This window comes from Melozone crissalis, unplaced genomic scaffold, assembly GCF_028551555.1.
Source record: "Melozone crissalis strain CALT ecotype California unplaced genomic scaffold, PUWL_Pcris_2 ptg000042l_1, whole genome shotgun sequence".
Classification (NCBI taxonomy): domain Eukaryota; kingdom Metazoa; phylum Chordata; class Aves; order Passeriformes; family Passerellidae; genus Melozone; species Melozone crissalis.
The window spans coordinates 60,422,178-60,446,257 of NW_026535820.1; the positions used below are offsets into that span (position 1 = coordinate 60,422,178).

The 24,080-nt window shown below is 40.0% G+C and overlaps 1 protein-coding gene across 1 annotated transcript in view; it reads left to right on the top strand.

Annotated features, from left to right (window-relative positions):
* The first annotated feature begins 1,887 nt into the window (after positions 1 to 1,887).
* Positions 1,888 to 24,080, top strand: part of RNF182 (ring finger protein 182) — a 30,987-nt gene continuing 8,794 nt past the window's right edge. Inside the window, exons 1-2 of the mRNA XM_054284847.1 lie at positions 1,888 to 2,061; positions 22,799 to 22,879. The gene's annotated coding sequence lies outside the window, so the exon portion shown is untranslated. The remainder of the gene's footprint in view (positions 2,062 to 22,798; positions 22,880 to 24,080) is intronic.

A 24,080-nucleotide genomic window follows, 5' to 3' on the forward strand; every position in this document is an offset into this window, starting at 1 on the left:
TTTGTAAGAAAAATGAATAGGCATTATAGCAACAGCCTTGCTTTCTCGCTGTCAAAATAATGCCCATTTCTTTCAGCAACGTTTTCATTGCTCAGCTTTCTTTTCTAAATGTATCTTAAGTTAAAAAGCATTCCACACTCTTCCAAAAGAGTTTAGATTATGAAATGCTTTCCGGTTTTTAGAGGGCTTTGGGGTTTTGATGTTTTTTTAAGATTATATCTATTACGAATATTGACATTCCATTTGATTAAAAGGATGTGAGCATCCTTTTATATCAGATAAAAAAGGGAGAATTTCTCCTATGCTATGAGATCCAGGATGCTGCAGATCTTTCACTTCTCTAATGTTACTCTTTCCTCCTCAAAGCAAGCAAATCCACTGTAAGGTAGAACAAACAAAGAAAAAAAACAAGCTCTGCTCTGCCCTGGCTGGATTTATATTACATTTTTCCTTCTTTTTTAACTCTTGAATTGGTATTTAGCATGCAAATTAGGTAGATAAATGTGTGGTGAGTCCCTGTCTTTCATACCCAACCTTCTCTCTCCCTCATTTGTGCCACCATTGTCACTTGGCTGTGTGATGGCCTGCCAGCAGCTCTGCTGTAAGCTGGGCTGCTTTGTGAAGAGCTCCTGTGGGGGTCTTTCTTGTCTTTGGCAAACTCTTCATAAAGAGTATTTTCTGCAGTGTGCCAGCAGCTCTTGGCACAGATTCATCAGCTCACAGTGACTTGCAGAGTGGATACTTAATAGTCATCCCCTGTAGCTTGGCAGTAGCTGAGATGGATAATGCAGCCTCCAAGTTGCTCCTTGCATGTTAGGCTTCTTCTGCGTGGCAAACTCGGAAAGTCCAATTTAATCAGTATGAACTTTCTCGGAAAGAGAAAAGGGGAGATCCATCTTGCACTTCGAAGGATGTTTTGTCAACTTTACTACTATTGAGAGAATAAGAATGTTTCAGGCAGAGAAATTAGGAGAGGATAGATCCAACAAGCCGATACCACTGAGCCTTCAGTGCAGGAGGAGGAAAGGAAGAAGAATGGAGGAACTGCCTCAGCTTTTGTCAGTCATGTCAAGCAGGGAGAAGGATGTGAAGATGGGCGTCCCTGACGCACCATAGGCTGTTGCTGTAGGAAAACATGCCACTCCCCAGACTCAGGATAACCCTAAATCTCAAACATGTCAGGACACAACGATGCCCCCCCCCCATACCGGGCTACTTAACCCTAATCCATTTTCAGCCTTTCCCTCCTCTTCCTTCCAATCACCTATGCTTCCCTTCCTGTTTGTAGCGCACAGGACAAGTGCTTCAGCTCCTCAACCCTTAGGGCCTGCTGCATAATACTGAATGCTCTGCAGAAACACCCCGTGGCACCCTTGGATCATGAGCCGCTGTCCGGAGGGGTCCCAGAAGCAAGTTCCCACACAAAAGGAGTTCATCACCTGAGGATCTGGAGCTAAACCACTTTCACGAAATGAAAAACTGTTGTTAAAAATTTGGTCCGGACTTTGTGGGGTTTTTGTGGTGATGTTCTGGGACCAAACTGCAAGGGCAGGAGGGCAGCAGCGAGAGTGCAGGTAAGCTCCCATGGTTATTTCGTGTCATGGGTGCTCCATGGGTCCCTGCTGCCGTGGGATCCCTTCTCGGAGTGAGGGTGTACTCTGCGTGTGTTTTGGGGACAAGTCTCCCAGAGAAGGCGGAGAGCCGGCACGGGGATGCTCTGAGCCGAGACACCACATCCCAGCTCGAGGATGCAGCCGAGGCGAGGGCGGCGAGGAGCCCTCCCAACCTCCGGCCGGGCTGGGCGGTGCCGGGGGCCGGCTGCCGGCGGAGGAGGAGGAGGAAAAGGCCAGGATATTCCTGAATGAACGGCTCGCTCCTCACCCCACACCTCCGCCCGGCTCCCGCCTCCCTCCCGCCACTCGCCGGTGTCTCTCCGAGGCGCAGCCAGTTTCTATAGCGACGGCGCTGAGCCGCGGCTCTTCCGAGTAGTAACAAAGCCGGCCGGGGCTCCGCGCCGGGGCTGCGGGGGGAAGCGCTGCCGCTGCCGAGGACACCCGACAGGTACGGAGCGAGGGTGCCCGCCCCGGCCCGGCCCGGCCCGCCGGGCGCTGCTGCCGCCGGGGGGCGGCTGCGCGAGGGACAGCGGCTCCCCGCGGGTCCAGCGGCGGGGAAAGGGGGCCACGTCCGTCCGTCCGTCCTTCCGTGCGCTGGCGCCTGTGGCAGCCGAGGGACAGCGGGAGGGGCTGCCGCAGGTGCGCCCCGGGTGTGCCTTGCCGCGGGCACCGGGACGGGGCAGCTGCCCCCGGGTACCCCCTGCCTGTCCCCGGGTACCCCCTGCTTGCCCCGGGTACCCCCCTTCCTGTCCCCGCCTTCCCCCTGCCTGCCCCGGGTACCCCCTGCTTGCCCCGGGTACCCCCCTTCCTGTCCCCGCCTTCCCCCTGCCTGCCCCGGGTACCCCCTGCTTGCCCCGGGTACCCCCCTTCCTGTCCCCGCCTTCCCCCTACCTGCCCCGGGTACCCCCCGCTTGCCCCCGGTACCCCCCGCTTGCCCCGGGTATCCCCCGGCTGCCCCCCGGTACCCCCTGCCTGCCCCCGGTACCCCCCGCTTGCCCCGGGTATCCCCCGGCTGCCCCCCGGTACCCCCTGCCTGCCCCCGGTACTCCCTGCCCGCCGGGGAGGCGCCGGCACGGGCGGGCTCCACGCCCCGGGTGGCAACCGGTGTACTCAGCTCGGGTCGCCCCTCTCCGCCGGGGACAGCGCTGCTCCTCGTCCTTACGGTTACCCCTTCGTAGTAATACTGATAATTTCGCTGCTGTTGGTGGTGGTGTTGTTGTAAAAAATATGACCTCCCCCTCCCCTGGAAATTTGGGGGTTACAGAGTTTCGCTTCTTCAGGTTTATAAAGTAATGATGAATAGGGTAATAGGCTTAAAATGCGCTACTGAGTTAAAAACAAAAACAAAAACCAACAAAGATGTAAAGGGTTGGTGTTGTGGAGTAAACAAGACAATTACTGCTTGTTTTTAGGAGTAAGTGTACGGAAAGGTTTTAGGTAAAATGAGTCTGTAGCTTTCCGAGTCAGAAGGCTGAGATGGTAGAGGTGACAAACGTTTGCTTATCTCGGGCGGCCAAGGTTAGGCACGAACAAGCGTCTTCACCTCCTGCGATACCAATGTCAGAGTGGACGGGAAGGTCATTAGCAGGTCATTAGCCTGAGCAGTGCTTGTGGTGAGTGTAATCGATAACATCCGAATGGTAGTGGCTGTGTGAATAGACACGGGTCTCTGCACAAGTTTAAAATTCAAAGGAACTCCCTGATGATGAGAGAAGGCTGACCCCGCATGATGAGGGGAGCAGTCGTTGTTCATTGCTGAGTGATTTAGGAAATAAAGGAGATCCTGGGCCGAAGCAGAATTGTGCTGTGACATGTATGCAGCCAGCAGCACTTTCAAGATGGGAATCTTCCCGGCTGTGAACAAGGGGAAAAAGGGAAATAGTACATGAGATGAGGACAAGGTGACTGAGGACATAGTTATTGAGTAGGTGGACAAGAACTGACATTTTAGGTAATATGTAATCTAAATATCAGATTATTTGAGATTGAAAACACTATACATAATGTAATATCAGGGTATCAAACCTCAAAGGCTAAGAATTGACTGGAAGAAGTTTGAGAGGTGTATAAATGAAATGATGAGTGAAAAGTGGAGCTACTTGTACCATTAGGTAAATGATGTGAAAACAGTGGGAAGAGAAGATACAATTCATCAGCAATCATGAATACAAGTAGAAAAGAAAATGGAGACAGAACTTCTCTTGCAAGAGATGTATAAATAAAATGAAGTTTTAAATGAGCATTGATCAAGTTTAAACTTTCCTCAATATAACATTTAAATCAATATTATCATAATAATATGTGGACTGGAATTCTAGGGGTTTTTTTTTAGAAACATTAGTCACAAAAAAAAAAAAAAGAAAAGAGTGTAATTTCTTAGATATGTTGATTGCAGTGTTTTGCCCAGTGTTTATAAGTGGTTGGCCTTCTCTTCTTTCAACAGTGTCACAACAGTTGTTTTGCTGAGTTATAACCTTCTGAATGACCTCTGTTTTTCATGCAGCACTGGAAAGCAAATTCTTGAGTTATAAAATGTGTAAAAATGTAGACCTCAGATTAGTTTAGCATGATGGAAAATAGCATTTCAAGACCACACTGTGGGCTACCTGAAATTAAATGCACTTGCAGGAAATAAAAGGTCAGCTGTGCATAATAAGGACCTGGACACTTCTACTCCCATAACTGCATGGCAGAGAATGAGAAGCATCAGAACTCAAGATCTTGCCTTAAAAGTGAAAGGGATAAGCAAAATATTTATGGTTTTGCTGCCTTGTGACATTTCAGTCCCAAAATTGTTCCTTGTGGAACAATTGCAAACTCCACTAGACAATGTTTATCAGTGGAAAAATGTAGTAGTTGAGGCAGTACCAGGAAAGAATGCAGTAGTTCAGTACAGATAATACACCCCATAAAATAGCCTGACATGCATAAGGGCTTCTAGTGGTCAACAGTTCAAGCCATTAGATCACAGTCCCTCAGACTGTCATTTCACACCTTTCTGGTGCTCCTCAGTCTAGACTAGGTTTATAGGAAGCCTGTTGTCAAATTTTCTTGAAAAGCATCATCTAAGGCTGTGCACTCTGTGCCTTGGTATAAGGCCACTGCAGGAGTCTGCTTGCCACTATTCCTCTTGCTGTGTTCAGCCTTAATATTTTTATCTATATCCTAGTTTGCTGTTAAATATTTTTTCTGGAGAGATGTACATGTGCTTGCTGTAGCCAGCAGCCCTTTCAAGTGTGCAGGGACACTTATCACCTGCTGCCTGGAGGCTGTGATTTCAGTCCTCCCAGCAAGGTTGCTAAGGAGTACTAGGGATCCTTGGAGAGCAAAGCTCAGGAAATTCTCCTGTGGCCCTTGCACACATTGTGTGCTGAAGCAGTGCCTGTCCAATATAAACTACTGTTCTGACAGTAATATAGTATGACCAGATGTGTACCTTATGTATCACGCTGTAACAGAAGACAATTGTGACTTTTTAGTAAAAACAAAACATCTGCAAGTGTGAAAATGCTGTGATAAGCTGCAAAGAGCTCATGCCTCTTCAAAATGTACCTTAGGTTTAAAATTCATTTGCAAAGACATATCAAGAAGTACAAGATGTGCAGCTTTTAACCTACTACAGCTCTACACTTTTTAAAACCAAATTCTGTGTGTTTCATTCAGAATGTTTTTCCTTCGGAGATGATGCAGCACAGCATTTTAGGCACAATAAATGTAATACTTCAACACACCTTTCCTTTTCCCATTTTATCTTTTCCAATGAGTGGACACTTCAGTAGAAGTTGAAATAACTCAGCAGCACTTTAAGTTCAGTCCAGATAGCACAAAAAGATGAGATGTTCCACCATCTCTAAAGCATTGAGCAGAGACTTCAAATCCATTTAGGTTCTGTCTGATATCTCTTGCCATTTCCAAGAAATTTAGCCAAAGTGTTACAAAGCTGTGTTTCTCTGAAAGACTCAGGTTCGCAAGTGTTTTGTATATATCGCATTTTGAAAGTAACATCTATAAAGATTACCACCACTAGTGGTGGTTCAGAAATTGGAGAAAGGAATAGGGACTGTCTCATCTCTTAGCTTTTCTACTTCAACTTGGAATTGCTCAAGTTATTTGCAGAAAGGCGGCCTTGTAGAAAAGAGAGCAGTGTGACAATCTGGTTTTGAGAATAACTGTAAGGAAACCTGATGGTGTGTGGGGCTGTAGTGAGGAAGAAGGAGGGGGCTGATGTGCAGCCCATGATGCAGACTTGGCCCTGGAGTCAATGGGCATGGTGGGAGAGTTACCTGGGACTGGGATGAGGAGTCAGGTTGAGACATGACTCAGACTGGGACAGGAAAATCTGGTGTTAGACTGTGTGCATCAGTTCCTCCATGCAGATGGCCTGGCTCAGGGCTGAAGGCTTCTTTTAGGCCCCCCCTTTGTAAGCCTTCAAGGCTGTGTTGGCCATATCCACGGCAGAAGGTGTTGGTAAGGAAACCCAAACCTTTCCATAATAGTTTCAGGGCAGGTGTTGTTCCAGGCAGGGGAACTGATCTTGGCAGGCAGTGCATGGCAAAGAAAGAAAACTCCCATTTCAGATGGATAGCCAGTCTGTACTCAGGCAGGAGATGTTCTCCTGTGAACAGAAAGAAAATATTCCCCCCTTGGTGACTCACCTGATCAGACTCTGCTTGAAAAAGCATCTGACCTTGAAGCTGCTGCTGTGGAATAGCTTTATGTGGAGGTATGGCTTGACCACTGAGGAGCTAAACTGCAGGTGTTTACCAAGAACTTGCAGATGCCATTTGCCTCTCAATACATGATGGGGAGACCTGGAGTATTTCCACAGAATACTTCCACAGAAGTATTCTCTGTTAAAAACCAACATGCTCAAAACTCAAGCTGATACTGGCTTTCCACTCTAACAATTCCTACAAGTAATTCTCAAAAAAAGCTTTAAAAGGCTTACCAGTGTTTCTACCAATATTGAAAATATTTAGTTTATTCAGCTAGAATTTTATAAATATCTTAAACAGAAATTTTGAGTAGTGTTTGAATTACCAGGTGGAGTGTTGTATAACGTGTGTGTAATGAGGGCTTTTATCTTCCTGTATCTTTCAGTTCACTGAATTACACTTCTGTGCTGTTAAAGTGACAGCTAAATGAAAGTTGAAAAAATAAACAGTGCTGTGTTTGGTGCTAGGTTCAAATGGTACAATGAGTGAATTGCGGGGCAACAAATTATACAATGAGAGTAAACCAAAAAAAATAACTGCCGACTATACTGCAAACTCAGTGAAGCTTCCTGTGGAAGAAAATGATGAGTTATTTTATGATTAAAACGGTATTGTAAAATATATATTCAGTGCAATGCTGATGTTTTGTAATGCTCTAGTACTTGGATTTGCTTTCAGTATATTACAGATATTTTACTGTGTCCACTGAATCAAAGAGCACTTTTGTAGCTGATGCTTATTCCTGTAATCAAGTTGCCTCTCATTCTCTGACAAACTAAACAGATTGAGCTCTTTTAAGCTTTCCTTTGAAGGAGATTTATTCAGCTCCTGAATATTTTTTTTTGTGACTGTCTCACTGTTCCTGTGAGAAACTGCTCATAATCCTATAAAGATTGTGAACATTGTGACTGTGCAAAATACCCTAGTTTGACTCCCACCACAGCCAGAAAGGTAAAGGTATCTCAGCTGTGTTTCCCTCCCATGTTGCTAAATTCATGTTGCAAAGATCTCACACTCTGATCATTTGTCTCTGTGACTTCTCTATGTCTCTGCTCATTACAGGGGGGTTGGGCTAGATGACCTTTAAAGGTACATTCCAACCAAAACTATTCCAATCTGGGATTCTGTATTCACACTGTGAATTAGGTATGCAGCTTACCTGAATAGCCAAAGCTTTTTCTACAGTAATCTCATACACTTATAATGCAGCTAGCAAGTACTTAAATGTTAAAGAGAAGAGCTTTTTTTGTGTATTCATGCCTCATTTTATTTGTGTCACTTGAGCAAAGTTGTTAGGGGGAAGTGCTCTCTGTGCTTTTCAAGATTCTAATGTATTTCTGCTTTCTTCTCTGCCATCACCACGGCAGACCTAAAGTTGTCTTTTCCTTCTAATGGGCCTCTGAGATAAGTCCCCGATGTTTGTGCTATTAAATTCAAGGTCAACACCTTGAATAACACTTGTTAAGTAAATGGAAATTTAATATTATCTTACTAGTCAGATCTATCTAAAAAGACCAAAAAGGGAAGGCATCTTGGGACAGTATTTACACTCAGGATGATGGGCATGGGTACCTGCTCATTCAAAGATGAGTTAACAATGAAAAAATTAATTTCTGGCCCTCTCTGTGTTCTAAAAATTAGGAACAAGTATCTATCCAGTAATATAAAAACTGTTCTCTTTATATTGTAAGTTTATCTTAGCCTGAAATATCAACCTTAATATTAAAATGCCATGTCTTCCATAGGGCAAAGAGAGAACAGAAAGCATACCAACAATGAATCATCTGTTTTTGTTATCAGTCATTCAGACCCTTTGGTGATGGATGGGTGAATAGATTGAGCCTAGAGCTCTAAGCCAACTTGGCAGCTGGCAGGTAAGTCCCTGGAAGCTCACCAAAATGCTTTCTGAAGCACCACACTTCTGGTTTAATTGTTGTATTTAGTAAAATCATATCCTAGAATATAAAGTATCCTCTTAAGACAATAGGATCACACTTAACCATACATCTACTTTCAGTGGAACTTAAGCATACAGAGATTATACATGTGCTCTGGTAGGGATCTGAAGAAGGATAGAAGGATGCTGCTTTTTTTTTTTTTTTCTTGCTTTTTTTTTTATGGGGAAATCGAGAAACAGCTCTTACAAGACTAGAAAAGAGCAAGTCAGACCTGAAAACAAATGATGTGTGGATGATGTGAAGGTGAGGTAATAATACTGCATATTGATAAATCCCACAAAAATCCCAAGTGAACCGAGTTTCCAGTAAATTTTGTGTTATTTGTTTCTTAAGGATTAATGAAACTTTCTCACACGACTGCTCTGCTCAACTATGCCACCTGACAGGCAAGTTAAAAGCATTTTGTTAGCCTGGAATGGAGAAGCACTAGGTGCAGTGGTATCTCCCTTCCTTCCCCTGGTACACCTCCCAAGACAGCTTGTTCCAAAGTAGTGTGCTGTGCTAATGGCAGCATTTAAGAAGATTCTTTTTATGAATTTATTGTAAGGTGGCCAACACATCTGCTTCATGTTGAAGTATGGTTTTTAGACTCTAAGGACAGTTCTCTGTTCATCAGTGTAAATGTAAGGCTTCACTAATGCATACTGACACAGATTTATTAAAATATGAATTCTCATTGACTTTGGGACTGAGAGGAGGGAGGAATGGCAAAAAAAAATGCATAGAAAGAAACTTTCTGGGGTGGCTCATTTAGAGTGCAGTTTTGGTATTCAGGTATGGCTATGAATAGATTGAACAGCCTTCTGAACTTTATGCCCTTTTAAAAATTAAGTGGCCTGCCTATTTTCTGTTTCAGTAAAGCAAAATTATTCATGAAGAGAAATGTCAGTTGTACCAGTCTTATAATTAATTTTCAGTTTTAATAGCATTAACAAGATGCTTCACTCACTGTTTGTCATTTTACAGATAGCTCATATAGTGCATGTGTGTGCATTTGAAATTCTGTAGGTATCTTGAGATAGAAACAGCTTTTCTCTAGTTCTAGCACACACACACAAACTAGCATGCACACATTTATACGTGGTACCTTCTCAAGACAGCTAGAGTATTTTAAATTATGCATATATGGACATGTATATTTATATTTGCCAGACAGACCAAGGGTATAAATTGACATCATAGATACAGGTGTGGAAATTTTCTACATCCAGTGATGCAGATTACTTTACAAACACATTCATCCCTGTAACCTTTTGTCTGCCTTTTGCTCAAGGAAGAAAAACAATTTCACACAGTATGATCAGTAAAGTACAACTGTGGACATAATTCTATGCAGGTGTCCAAACCAGAATTATCTATCCACTCACTGTAAAATAGGAACTTGTAATAAACAATCCTGCTGCATCCTTGATGCCTCCTCCTTTTTACTGTTTTACTCTGCATTTCTTTCATTAACATGTTTAGCTTTTTCCCTCTTTTATTTTGCTTACAGTCTTGTCTGTCTGTGTGCAAAAGAGCCAGCCTCATTGAAACAGATTTTTTTTTAAAGAGTTAAAGATCTTTTTTTTTGAAAGAGTTAAGATCTCTTTTTAAAGAGGTTTTTTTGTTTCAAAAAGTTACCCTTTGTGTTTTATTTTGCTGCTCATGCATTAGCTATGTCAACTGAAGCACAGATAAAGAGTAAAAAGAGGCATGAAATAAAGCTATGAGAAATAGTAAATACTGGGAAATAAAAAATATACAATGATCAGCACGTGGCTGTCTGTATTGAAAAGTAAAGCTCATATCACTCCATTACTGCTGGTCCAGAGCTCCTTTGATCATGTTTGAAGAGTTGCTTTTGGCTGGGAATGTTCGGAGACTTGATGCGGGTCGACTTCAATGAGCACTTGCTTTTATGTTTGTATATTCATAAAATTTAAAATTCAAATGCGTATGTGTGTGTTATAGCAATGCACATAGCTGATGGATTGGGTTCATTATTTTCTGTTAAAATATTAGCAATAGCTTTCGTGAACAAGACACAGTAACACAGATTTTGCTGCACAAAATATAGTGCCTAAACAGATGACAGTGCAACAAGTAGGGTATGTCAGAAAATTCCAAAGGAGGAGATTATAGTATTTGGCATCGGGTTTGAGTCTCAGTGGATTGGAGTGGTTTGATGTGTTTTGTGGGGGTTTTTGTTTGTTTTGGCTTGTGCTTTTTTATGGTGGGGAAGATGGATGATAGGGGTCTTCCAGGAAGAAATATTAATTACAAGTGGAATTTCTGCACTGGCATGTGTATGAGAAGAAATTTCTGCTCTGGCAGTATGCCTGTTAAAATACCTAATTTTGCACTACCAGACACACTGCAATGCTTGTATCAAATTTTCTAGAGAATACACTGAAGGCGTGCAGAGCGCTCAGACAATGGGCAAAGCCTGAAAAAAGAAAATCAAACTAAACCCATATACTGCAAGACATTATTGTTCTGAGAGAAGAAACAAATCTTGGGAAGGCAATTTCATCAGCATTCATAGCACTAAGCAGTGGCCCAGTTCCTGTGCTGCCAGCTCCAGAACTGACGTCACCTGTCCACTATGACATACTGGACCGCTCAGACCGCACACAAATACTGAGCAGCTGCCTCACACAAATCCAGTTGCATATCTCTAGCAAAAGAAAGGCTCTAGTCAGAGATATGAATGGTTATTCATCCATTTGCAAAAAGAAATGCAGTGTGCTAGGCAGCAAACAGCAAGCATCATACATTCACTGATGAGCAAAGTGATAATGGGGAAACCACAGGGAATTATGTTGATAGGAAGTGGGTAAATATTGGGGGTCTGTTCAGCTCAACCCACTGGTTCCAGGGAGGACACTTGACAAAGCTCGCATCTTGCATACAGCTCCAGATGTCCATGAAACTTGGTTTATTTTTCTTTTCTCTGATTTTTCTGTCTGCTGCAAGTCTGAGAGAAAGGGAACTGAGTCCTAGTTCTCTGCTGTGCCTCTCCAGAGTGCCAGATGCACTGGAAAGACTGAAGTTGTGTTCCTGCAGCTGGCTTTTAGGCACTGGGATATGACAAGGAAGATATGCACAGGTCACACCAATTTTTGGGTTTCTTTCAGTTACACTGGAACAAAAAATGGCCATTGTTAAGGAATAGACAGTATAGAAACTTATTTGATCCCCTGCCTAGACTGTGTGAATTAGCTAAATGGTGAATATCTCACATTGTGCTATCATTATTGTTCATCATTGTGACAGGCTGAAAAGAGCAAACATAATAATTAATACTCGGCATTGTGATAATGCCATTGTGCCCCAGCTTTAAATTGTTTAAACAAAGCTTCTCTTTTATTTAAGTAACTCCCTGATAATTCTGTTAAATCTTTCTTTTCTTCAGTCTTGAATCAACTTTTCAATAGAGACATCTTGTATTTAAGTGGGCTTAAAGGTGGGGAATGTCTGTGTTTGTATGTGTGTGTCACTTCCTTTCAAGTAGAGAACAGCTATGACTGAATTACTTTCTTCAAATATCAGATAAAATTATCCAGCTAAACATTATTGTGCACATACATATCGTATATGTACTATGTATTCTATATTGTATATATGTAGATTAAAGAATTAATCTATTTATGTAATGTTTAAAGAAATATATTGAGCTACTTTTCATGGAATCATAGAATGTTTTGGTTTAGAGGAAACTTCAGAGATCATCTAGTTCCAAGCCTCCTGCCAAGGTCAGGGACATTGTCCACTAGACCAGGTCGTTCAAAGCCCCATCCAACCTGGCCTTGGATTTCCACTTTATTTTTTTTCTTTTTTTTTCCACTTCTTTTTTTCTTGTTTTTCATTTTCAGAAATGCAGTGTTTTATTCCAGTTGAACAGCATCACTAGCAACAATATTCTATCTGATGTGGTTTCTTTTATGAAGAGATACTAGTGCTCATTTTCAATGTGAAAATTGCAATTTCAGCTTTTATCTATGTATTTTACTGAATATATAGTAATGGATTAATAAGTGTGGAAGCATAGTGTGTAAAACAACACTCTACCTCCTTTGTAATACTTGCTGGAAAATGCACTGTGTGTTAGACCTGCTTTTGAAAATCAGAGTAATCAAAGATGTAATATATTATAAAGAAAAATACCTGGAAATGTGAGTGTTCCTGTTAAAATGTATACATATAAATTTTATCTTTATTTGATAGTGCAGTTCATGGGTGGTTGAAATAAAACTGCATTCCTCACTGAGAGTCACTGCCTGGGGGCTTTGTGAACCTTCCAGCATCGAGAGGGTTCATAATGCTCAGATGGACAAGGCCCTTCAGACCTGTCTCTGCTTTTGCTGAGAATGGTAGTGGGCACCTTGGTGAGAATGGGATTGAAGGGGTGTAGGTGCCCCAAAGTGACCATGCGAGAAGGACAGTGAGGATGGCACCCAGATGGAGATAACAGCCACATCTCAGTGACCTTCCAAGGACACCCACTTCAGGAGACAGTGAGTAAAGCCTGGTGACTCATAGAAGTGGGTGGGAAGAATAGATTGTTTGCTGTTGTCTGAAGACAACAGAAATGCACATCCAGCAGCAGCACGTGTTTGCCAACATAAAACTGTGGATGAGGCACATCCTGTTCACCACGTCACTCCATTATCAATGGTATCATTGGTACCGTTGTATCTCCATTATCAATGCTGAACAGACTTATGGTTACCTGTGTTTGGGTGCTTTGTGAATGCGTGGTTTAGTGTGTGATCAGCACCCTCCCATTCTGTAAGATTTCACACTGAGCTCTTCTAAGTTCTTGGTACACAGTACTGCAATATTGTCTTCTGGACTTTTCAGGATGTGAGGTTCAAACCAGATGATTTCCAGAGGTTTCTTCCAATGTAAATTGTTCTGTAATTCTGTCACTTGAAAGCAGCAGTATGTTCCATGAACTTCACTGCATAGGTCATAAGATTAGTATAATATAAGTTTATGGTAATTTCTTAAATCTTACACTTTTATCTTCACTGGTTTGAACTACCCATGCTTTGTTTTTTAAAAATGGTTTTAAGTGACCTAGGCACAAAAAAAAAAAAAAAAAAAAAAAAAAAAGGCATTTCTGAGCATAAAATTAGTTTGAAATAATCTTGCACTAGAAAAAATTTATGCAGTGTGTCTTTCTGATCAGAAGGCTGTAAACCTCTGAACTTCAGGGACTTGGGGTTGAAGTGCCATCTCAGTTGTTGGCTGAGACAGGATCAATCACAAACAATAAGGATTATGTATCCACTTTTTAAAAAAAATACAGTGCCCAGACTGAACTGTGCAATTTGCAGACCTCATCTTGTCGCATTCTTTATGGTGCTAAGCTGATTGTGTGAGGCTGGAGCCACAAGTAATCTCTCTCATTCAGCTCTGCTGCAATATTGTTGGACATACAGAATGAAGGCTTGTTACTCAAAATCAGGCACATCTGTCAGCTCTAGCACAGGCCAGGAGTTGTGCTTTTGGTTTGCTACTTGTCTGACAAAATACAGTTTCTTTAAAAACACTGAAGGACCTTCTGTGAACCGCACCAGCCTTTACCTTAGTAGAATTCTCTGTAAGTGAATCGAGCCATTTCTCATGGTGGTGGTCTGACAATTCAAGGAGTAAATGTGCAACTAAATAAAACAGCTTGCTCCTGAACTTTGCTATTTCACTGTAGCTATTTTACTGGTATTTTCAGTATCAAAATGAGTGGTACAATTTGATCCCAAATACCTTTGTGTTCTATCAGTCTGTTGCTATTTATCCCCATTCATTCTCATCAGTGTGGTGGGCAGCAGAAGGTATATTTCATTACTCAATTTCTTTTCATATTCAGATTACTACTGTATCATCTGTTCTTGTATAACACACATTTTCCTCACCTCTCACCACTCTCTGTGCCTTAAAACTTTTAAAATTTGATTCCTGTCACTTGTAACGTACACCTTGTAACCTTTCCTAGCTGACTTGACACTTCCATTGCTTCCCTTCTCCCCTAACCCCCTTGTGCCTTTTTTTGGCCATTTCTCTAAAGTGTATAATTCTGTTTCTTTGAAATCCCCCCACAAATTCACCTTGTGTATCAAACTTAGTTTTATTCCACTCAGTCCTTCTCCCCCTGTACATGCTTCCTGCTGTGTTTCCTTAGCATGCTGATATAGAAAGCTTTTTCCAAAATTTTCTTCTCTTGCACTTAGCCCTCTCTGTCCACTCCCTACAGCAAAGTCTCTCCAAGTCATCATACTGCTAATCTCTTTTCTCTGATTCACAACTCTCCTCTATAAGGATCCCAAGACTTTCAGGTAACAATCCTATAAATTGTGTTCTGTGATCAGTTGCACTCAGGCTACAGAAGTAACACAATGTGATTGAGCCTGGTGGCTTTGCACAAGTATAAGAGAGAAAAGATAGTGAGCTTTTACTTTGAAAGCTTTTTTTTTGCCCCATTTAGATCTTGTGCTTAATGGTGTGGTTATTAAGGTGTTGCTGTAAGATGCCTTATAGGCTTTAAAGGCTAATGTGCAGTGCTTTAGTTCATTTCTCTTGAGTAGCTGAGTTAAAATCTTACTGTGTGAAATGGTTAAGGATTGCTGTGGATGGTGAGTGGGATCTCCAGTTCTTTCATAACCACTGGTGTAATAAGCCAGTGGTTCCATCTGGTGTGTTCAGAGAATATGAGACACATCTGAAGCTGCAGTGTCTCCTTTGGACGTGATGCTGAGTCTGTGTGAGTGCATCAAATACTTCATTCACATAATGTTCAATCAGCGAGTCCTTCAGACTTGATATCCTGCCAATGGGGCTGCCACAATTCGTGTATTCATAAACAGTGTCCTTGAGATCTTGTCTGCTCCTTTCTGCATAACCCAGTGTATTAAAAGGACTTTATCTTTTTGGGGAACGGAACAGTATCCTGTGGTTTTTATGAATGACTAGATGCCATCATAGTTGTTTACTGATGATGTTCCCTGGTTGGAGTTATATATTATAGCACAGTTGTTTCCAAGATTTAATAATGTGACAATTAAATTTATTTTCTTTTTTGGTAGCAGAGCCAAGGTTGGTTGTGTCAGTTTTCTAGTCAATTCAGTATGACTTTTGCCTTAGCAGGGATTACAGATTTAGGAACTGAATAAGTGAGACAGTAACAAATTTTAGAAACATCAAAAAGGTGTCCTATGAAATAGCAATTATAAAAGCAAACAGTCGTAGTTTAATTCTACCAGCCTTCTCCCTGCTACCCAATAAATAAGCATTTTGCCTGAGAAACGCTTGCACGTGCATCCTAAGAAAATGTTTGCATCCAAGATTTAATTCCTGCTGTCATTTTACATGGTAAACTCAGTGACAAGTTTTGACAAACAAATCCCTCAAGTAAAGTTTTTCTTAGCACATCTTTAGAGCTACAGGCTACCATAAGGAAAGCAAGAGGAAAACTACTTTTTATCTCAAACAAGGGATTTTTAAGAGAAGCCAATGTGCTTTGTTGACATATTTATAAGCATTGCAACTTGTTTGGTTGAATCGCTCTTGATTTACACAAGAGGTTTTTTGTCTAATGAATTATCCATATGCTGTGTTGCCATTTTTCTTACCAAAAGACTTGTGACCACACTGACAAAAAAGGAGAGAATGCTTTTATTGCTGTAGGATATTTTACAGAATTTTACAGAATTTTACAGCTTTTGATTTTACAGAATTCAGTGGGATCCTTGAAAGCTAGAGATTTGGGCATAGACAGTATGATATACTATCACCTTTTGCTGTGGACAAGGAATGCTTCATTAATAACACAAAATGGGCACGGTCTAGTGAGTATACTTATCATAAAATTCACTATTGAAGCAGCTGCTTCTCCCCGAATCCACCTCTGTCTTATGATCTATCCTTATAGTAATGTTATGTGAAGCCCACTCAGAAGCCGGAGTGCCTGGGAGAAACTCAGAAAAATCATTTTTCTCCCTGTTTTTCAGGGAGAAAAATCATGAAAATTAAGTTTCTCAAACCTTCTACTGCAAGTCTTGTCACTTCATATACACAAGGTGTTTATGTGCAGGAAAAAACTTTGGAAGGTATCTGTGTGGAGGAGCTCTGACAGACATTGTGTGAATAGCAACATTTGCATGAACTTTTTAGTAAGTAGAGATGAAAGTCTGCATTTTCCATGGATACTGATCCTCAGATATCCAGTTCAAACAGACATATCTGAGAATGAAAGGTACAACTTCTGCTGTCCTTTAGGGTATCTCCTATCACATTTCAAAGTGCAGTCTTCTGTGGCTTAACACTCTACAGTGATGACTTACAGATAGGCAAGATATATTGGCACAGGTTGTAGACAAAGCTCAGCATATTAGCACAGGATCATAGTGTGGGAAATGATACATGAGGCTGGCTGATTCTCCTACATGCCAGATTAATTTAGCTCATCCAGAAGTACATGCTATTATGGCTAGGTTGGTTCCACTATGAATCCCGCTCAGTTATATCAACTCTGCACTGCAGTTTAAAGTGTAGATGTACTCACTGTTGCAAAATATATCCACCACAATTACTGAGAAATGCTCCTCAGGGTGCACTTTCTTTGGGTGCACTTTCTGAAAGAGTCTTCCAGAAGCAGAGAAGGACAAATATGAGCTCAGAAGCTCTCAAGTAATATTGCAATCATTTGACTCTGGAGCAGAATTGGATTTTAATCAATTTCACAGAGAGTTCTTTCTGTCAGGAAACCAAGCCCAAGGGAAAAGGTCTATTTTAACTTGCTGCAAATTATGTGGCTGGTGTTTGCAGAGATGTAAAAAAGTCTGATTCACAGTGGATGCTGCCTTTTGCAGTGATTACTAGTGCAATAGTTGTTAACTTTCATAAACTTTGGTTTAGTAGGCTAACAAACAGCAGTGTGTTATCCTGGTGTTTCAAACATGGAGCTTTCCATGAAAAAGTAATAGCATAAATAAAGGATAATGCTTCTTAGCTTTTGAATAGATAATATATCTATATAGGATTTTTTTCCTAGATCTTCAGTCTTTGCAGATTATACGCATTCAGCACACCGGAAATGAAAAACTGTGAAATATGTCTTATCCCCTAATGTATAGTTAATTAGTTCACTTCCTAGCATGTCTTTCTAGTATCACTTTTTGGAAAAGAAACTTACACAGTGGAACATTCTGAAGCCTTATATTCACTTGCTTAAGTGAAAGCAGAGCAGAGGAGATTCATTATTTAAAATAGTTTAAAGAAAGCTGTCATTTAAAACATCTGGTATTTTAAAATGTTCCTGGTTATGTTTCTATCAAAAAATATTTTTTTACTTAGCGGAAGGCAAGAAATGTTTTTTATTTCCTACTTTACTCCATAAGCCTTAGCCAAGCTGCTCATTTGTGATATTGTATAGAAAACCTGATATCCTTGGGAATACTTGCTGAAGAGCTGCTGTGATGATGTTGGGATTTTTATTATGCTAAGTGACATTCATAACCTGTTAGTGTTCTTTTTTCTAGTCTTGAAGTACATGTTGCAAAACACTTAAAACTAAAATCCCCATTGATTATTACCAGTTTAAAAAATACCAATACCTGATCTCAGTTATTAATTTGCACTAAATTAAATTTGTAGGTTACTAGGAAAGTGTAAGGGCTCTCTGTGGACTGTGTTGCTTTTTAAACCTTTAGAATCCCATTTTAGGTACCTTCTCTCTGTTTTGTGTGTTGATTGGTGTTTGGTTTTTTAATTAGCTTAATATACAGTCTGAATATGCCGTGATTACTTCCAAAATTTCTGAAGCCATGCTTTCCTCTCATGCACTTTGTATTTTGAATATGCTTGGCTGGCAGACTTCAAATGTTCATTTCGTTTAACCTTTCAACCACTGTAGTTGCAAATGACATCAAAATGCTGTAGCTCTGCTCAAAGAAAAGACAGTTTCATACCCTTCATTGAGTTTGTGAGACTTAACCAGTGTAACTCTTTTGAATGATGGAAAATTAGTAAAGTCCAGGCTGCCCTTGTCCCAGAATAGAATTATGCAGCTCTTTCTGAAGCGCATTTCCTAAGTGCAGATTTTCTGATTTTTTGTAGGGTGTTATTGATCCGATTTAGACCTGATTGGATTATCTGCTGCTGTGGCAGTATATTTCTATCACAAGCACATGGGAGGGAGATACACTGCATCTTAACTGGATTCTGATACATCCTATTAATAAATTGCAGCTTCTTTCTGCTCCTCTTATCCAGCCCAAAGGGCACTGTGTATAGAGTCTCAGCCCATAAGGATTCTGCCCTTTGCTTGAAATATTCCATCTAGTAGCACTTCAACTCTGTCACTGATAGTTCAGAATGAGTAAAAAAAATAGCACATTTCACTGCTAAATAACATGTTAAAGCTGAGCAATTCATATCAGTCCCCCAGAAGTTTAATTACTTTATAAGCATTAATCTGAGCTAAGCAAGTCTCACCAGCAGAACACTCCAGCAGTTCTGACATGGTGGTGTAGCAATTTATGGAGCTCTGACACTCCCAGATCATCCCCAGTAGCTACAAAGATACTACCAGACTAGTACTTTAAGCTGCTCTTGTTTCTCATGATTCCTGTATTCCTTAAAGTAATAGAATAAAAGCTCTGCCTGTCATTTGATACAAATTAATTTCCCTCCTCCCATCTGCTTTCTCAGTGCCTGCAATTTTATTTCGCATACCTGTGTCTAGAATGGTGGGTGTGCATGCAGTAACTGTTTTTTGCATATTGTGTACAAATCAGGCCAAATGGAATTTTTCTACAAGCCTGTTGTAAAAGGGTAGTGCATGTTGCTGTCAAAGTCAATGTCTCCCTGCTGACACTTGTCTGTTAGGATTGTTCATTTCCCAGGAACGCTGTTGAAGATGTACAACATTACTGCATGTCAACCAGATCTACTAATAATTGTGCTTTTTATAGCATCTGAGGGGTTTGTGTTTGCCCTTTTTTCAGTACATCAATAAGATTTTTAAAAAAAAATTTTAGTTACATTGAAATTCTAGTGATGATAATGATGTTATAATAATAATAGATATAAGAATGTTGATTGAGGAGAGGTTATATGCCAACTTTGGTGTATTGCTAAAATAAGAATAATCTTTATCCCAGAAATAAGTATTTTTAGGTGCGTGCTTTAGGGGAACTAAATGATGTATTAGAATTACACTTTACTGGATCCAGGTTAGAGTGTTGTTTCCTCAGACCCCTCACTTCTCAAGCTATTGGGGCTATGTGCAGCATCAGCTGGATCGGACTTTATTTGCCAGTGTTTCAAATAGGACACAATGATAGAAGACCAGGTCTGAAAATGTTGCTTTTGTAGGTGGAAATCTGTATTGGATTTGGATTATTTTGATGTAGAGTTTTCAATATTCTTGTGAGTGAATGAACTGCAGTTGTTTTTTACCATTTCCGTTCTGCACAAAATCAAATGCAAATTCTGAGCAGTAGTTAAAGCAGAAAACCTTGTTACCAAATTTATGTAAAGAATACATAAAATCCAGTATCAGTACTGCCCTGTATAATGTCCACGCTTTTTATTTCCTGTTTGCACTATCAACATAAAATAGACAATATAGTAAAATCTTTGTATATAGTCATATCAAAAATGCCTGAAACAGAATATACAAATTTAAACATCCTTGTATTAGGTGGATTTTTCTTAAGCACAATAGAAAAAGCAAGAAGTACAACTTCTTTTCTAGCCTATTCTGCAATTGTTTTCAGCTCCATTAGGACAAAGTTAGTGCCACACTTACTTTCTATTAAATCTTATTTTGAAGGTTAATTGGAACTTACTGTAATGCATTAAAATTGTTCCCCTGTGTGGAGAGGAATTTCTCACCGAATGATGTAATCAAGATAAATTTTCTGTCATTTTGCCTCACCTAGTCTCTCCCAAATTATCTAACAGAAAATATGTCCAAAGAGAGAGAATTCTGTTATATTTTGGGGATGTTACATTTTGAGTATGTTGCTTAATATCTTCTATTAGAAGTAATTTTTATTTGAAAAGCAGAAGTTATTTTCTTGCATTTCTGGACCTATTTGAATTACTTACATTCAAGCACGCAGTAGCAAGCAGAGCAAGGATGTTAAATTCTATGGTGCTCTCATCATGTGTTCTGAAACCTAATACAAAATCATATTGGCTTTTAATAGTGTCTAATATAAAGATAAATGCTAGACATATCTGTAGGCCAAATGATTAAATATTTATGCCTATATTAAGCAATATTTGGAAGCTTTTTATTTATTTATAATTTTGTGTCTTTTCAAGTCATATTCTAGAACCAATGTCCTACAGTCTGTTCAGCTCTCAGAAGAGCTCCTAAAGGGCACAAGCACTAAAGCAGAGATGCAGAACTCTATTTTATTTGATAAAGCTACCAAAACCCACCCCTACTACCAAAGAGAAGAATGTCTAACCTTTCCCTGAAACAGTATAAGGTCTTGAGTTCTGCTGTGCAGTATAAATTAACTGGAGTAGATTGCTTACTGGTTTCAGAGTCCTGAAGGAAAAGCCACTGGCAGTGAGAAAACTGTGCAAGAGAAGATGCCTAAATAGCCCATTAAGTGGGTTGTGAAAGAATTAAAAACAATTTTAAAGGAATTAATTCTGTTTAACTAGCATATTTCCAAAATTAAATGTTACCATTTTAGATACAAGTTTCAAACAATCTCTTTTTACTTATCGATTTAATCTAATTAAGCCAGTTTAAAACAAGAGAGCTAATAGAAGCTCAGATCCTTTGTCCTTTATTGGTTTTATTCTTAAACAGCTACAAAGCAACCCACAACAGTATGTCACATTGTGTAGTCACTTGGCATATTGCTACATAAATAGCTCATGAATTCTATATGAGGGAAAATTTCTTCTTAAGAAATATTGGAAGAGGTTTTGGTTTTGCCTATAAACCTAAATAATAAAACATTTTTTTTCTACACCACAGTTGCAGGATCCATTTAAATACTGTAGTAGCCTGTAGCTAGGAAGTAAGTAATTGAGAATAGTAGGGTTTCAATAAGGGATTTACTGTATATTCATACCATTTTCCACTACTACCTGACACATAATGTGAGTTATTGGAATAACAAAAAAAGTATTGCAAATTATGTTGTTAATAGGAAATGGAGCCGATGATATTGAATATGTACAGGCAGAGGAGGTAAAAAGTACCCTAAGAGCCTGTGTCAAACACTGAATTAAGTGAACCCTGTTACATTAAAATCTCCCTGATTACTTAACAGGATGGGGGGGAAAAATAATAATTTTTAAGAAAGACTGTTTATTTTTTTCTTTTATCATGAGATGGCACATTAATATTACATGACTTCGCATACTAAATAATTAGAGGCCCATGAATTCCAATTCAAATATGAAAAACTATAATTTTCAGTGTTTTGCATTTTTGTGACATTATTGTAGAGGATTGAGAGAGATCAAGCAAAGACTCTAAAAATTGTAACAATACCTTCTGATAAGAATGTTTCTCTTTTACATTAGTCTCAGCAGTTAATAATATGCAACTTTTTTGCTGTATATGTTGTGGGGTTTCTCTTTCAAGCATAGTTATTGGAGGAATAACCTCATTACCTATGCTGTTGGAAACTAAGCTTTTGTGAAAAGAATGGAGGCATTTTTCATAGCAGTTTACAAAGCTGACCATAAGCCAAGCATGGATCAGTACATCACATTCTCTAACTCCTGTGCAAATTCTCCCATTGATTGGAGTTGACAGGGAAATGCCCATTGTTAAAACCCATCCACTGTTAGCAGAAATGTGGCATGAGACAGATTGAACATGTGATGGCTGCTGGCACTCTGAACGTTGTCTATTCAAATGTAAGATTAGAAAAGCAGTTTGGGGTGGGGTTTTTTGCATTGTGCTTAGCACAAGCTGGAAAAATCTAGTGTGATGGTCATTTCCTGCTGAGTCAGAATGCAGCAAAGCTCCTCCATGCAACATGAATGCAGTGGCCCACAGGAGATAGTTACTTTCTGGTCTGTGCTGGAAAAGAGACTGCACTGTGTTTGGGAAAGTAGAAACTATCAAGGAGCTTCTCTGACATTTGTGAAGGAAAGTATTTCAATATGTTTTTACAACTCTTTTTTCAGAGCACAGTTTATCTCTTTGGATGCTCTGCCTTTAGGTTGGGGGGTTTTTTTTAGTGAATTGCTAACATTTGTGAATATGTGGTTGCTAGAAGAGATAGCACTTCAGAGTGTTTAGCACATAATATTGAAAGAGGCTTAAAATCAACAACAGATCTGTAAAGATAACTGGATTATGTTACAGAAATAATTTTAGTAAATGAGATTTACCCAGTATATTTCTCTAAACAGAAATCTCAACATATGGCAGTTTCTATCCAAACTAGAGAAGTTGGACTCCTTCCTCTCTTTCAGAGAAAATAGGCTGAGAAGTCTCCCAGCTGTATTCCTGCTCTACTAATTTTGTTTCCCTCCTTTCTACCAGTTTTTGCCCATGTGGAGAAGAAAAGGCATTTCTTGTGTTCTGTGCAAGTGAACCTTTCCAAGGAGTTCTTTTTCATGGAAAGTAAGTTTCTCTGTATTTATTTATCTATATTTTTTTTCCTTCTTTCTTAAATATGCTCAGCTTGTATTTAAAAGCAACTTTTAAAACCTTTGAAAATATCACATGTTGAGTAGGTCTATGGATGATGTCTTATGGAAGTTGCTGAGGTAATATATTCATTTTAGGATATGTGTGAAATACTGGCAAATTCCCTTCACAGAAATAAAAAAAGTCTGAGAGATGAATGATAAAACATTGGTTTGATGAACTGGGCAAAGATGATCTTCCATTAGGGAAGAGAGGCACAAGTATCCCATCTACTTTGCCCTGTCAGCATGACTGAGCTCCAACATTGAGAGTTTCATCTACAAGTAATTGCTTCTGGCCTCTCGTAAGAACACTTTGTCTACACAGTGTTTGATAGATGAGTGCAAAGAAGGACCATATCATGTTGCACAGCCCATTCACCTTTCTTTCCATGTCTGGGAAGAAAGTCTGGCCATGTGTGGGGTCACACATAAGAGCTTGCTGTTATAGATTCAGTCTGGTCCTGTGGGTCACGTCGTCTTGCCCACAAAGGAGGTTTTCCCCCTGATTCTGGGTCTGCCCTCCAGCAGTCACATGGAGCACTGTGCAGCCTGCTTCTACCATGCATTAAATGCCTCTCTGTCTTCAGCTTTTCTCCCTTTTCAGTAAAACTTTCAAGTAGAGGAGTTCATAACGTACAGGATGGGTGGCACAGGGATGGAAAGACAGGGAGTCAGAGCTCGAGCAGCAACAGGAATGATGGATTCACTCCTGTGGTGCTTAGTCAGGACTCTTACAAAAGGCAAGTGCTTGTCACAGGATAACAGATGTGCTTGTTCTTGAATAAACTGCAGAGGATGCTGTCACCATTGGACGTGTCTAGTAGTTTATAGTGGTGTCTAGTAGTTTATATTTTGTTCAGAAAGCTGCTGTGTGCTACATAATACTCACGGGAATAAAATGTTCTGCAATTGCATTGTGTTGACCCCATCAGATAGATTCTGTGGAAGGCTAGCAGAAGGACTCTAGGTTTTGTAAAAATTAATTCATATGTTAAATGAAAGAATTATTATCTAGGAGAGCTGTTTATCTATGTAAACAATTGCCAGTCTGATTCTTTATTCACTAAGAGATAAAGCTTTTCAAACACATCACAGAGTGAGTTCAGGATAGCAAAACACTGAATCATAGAATA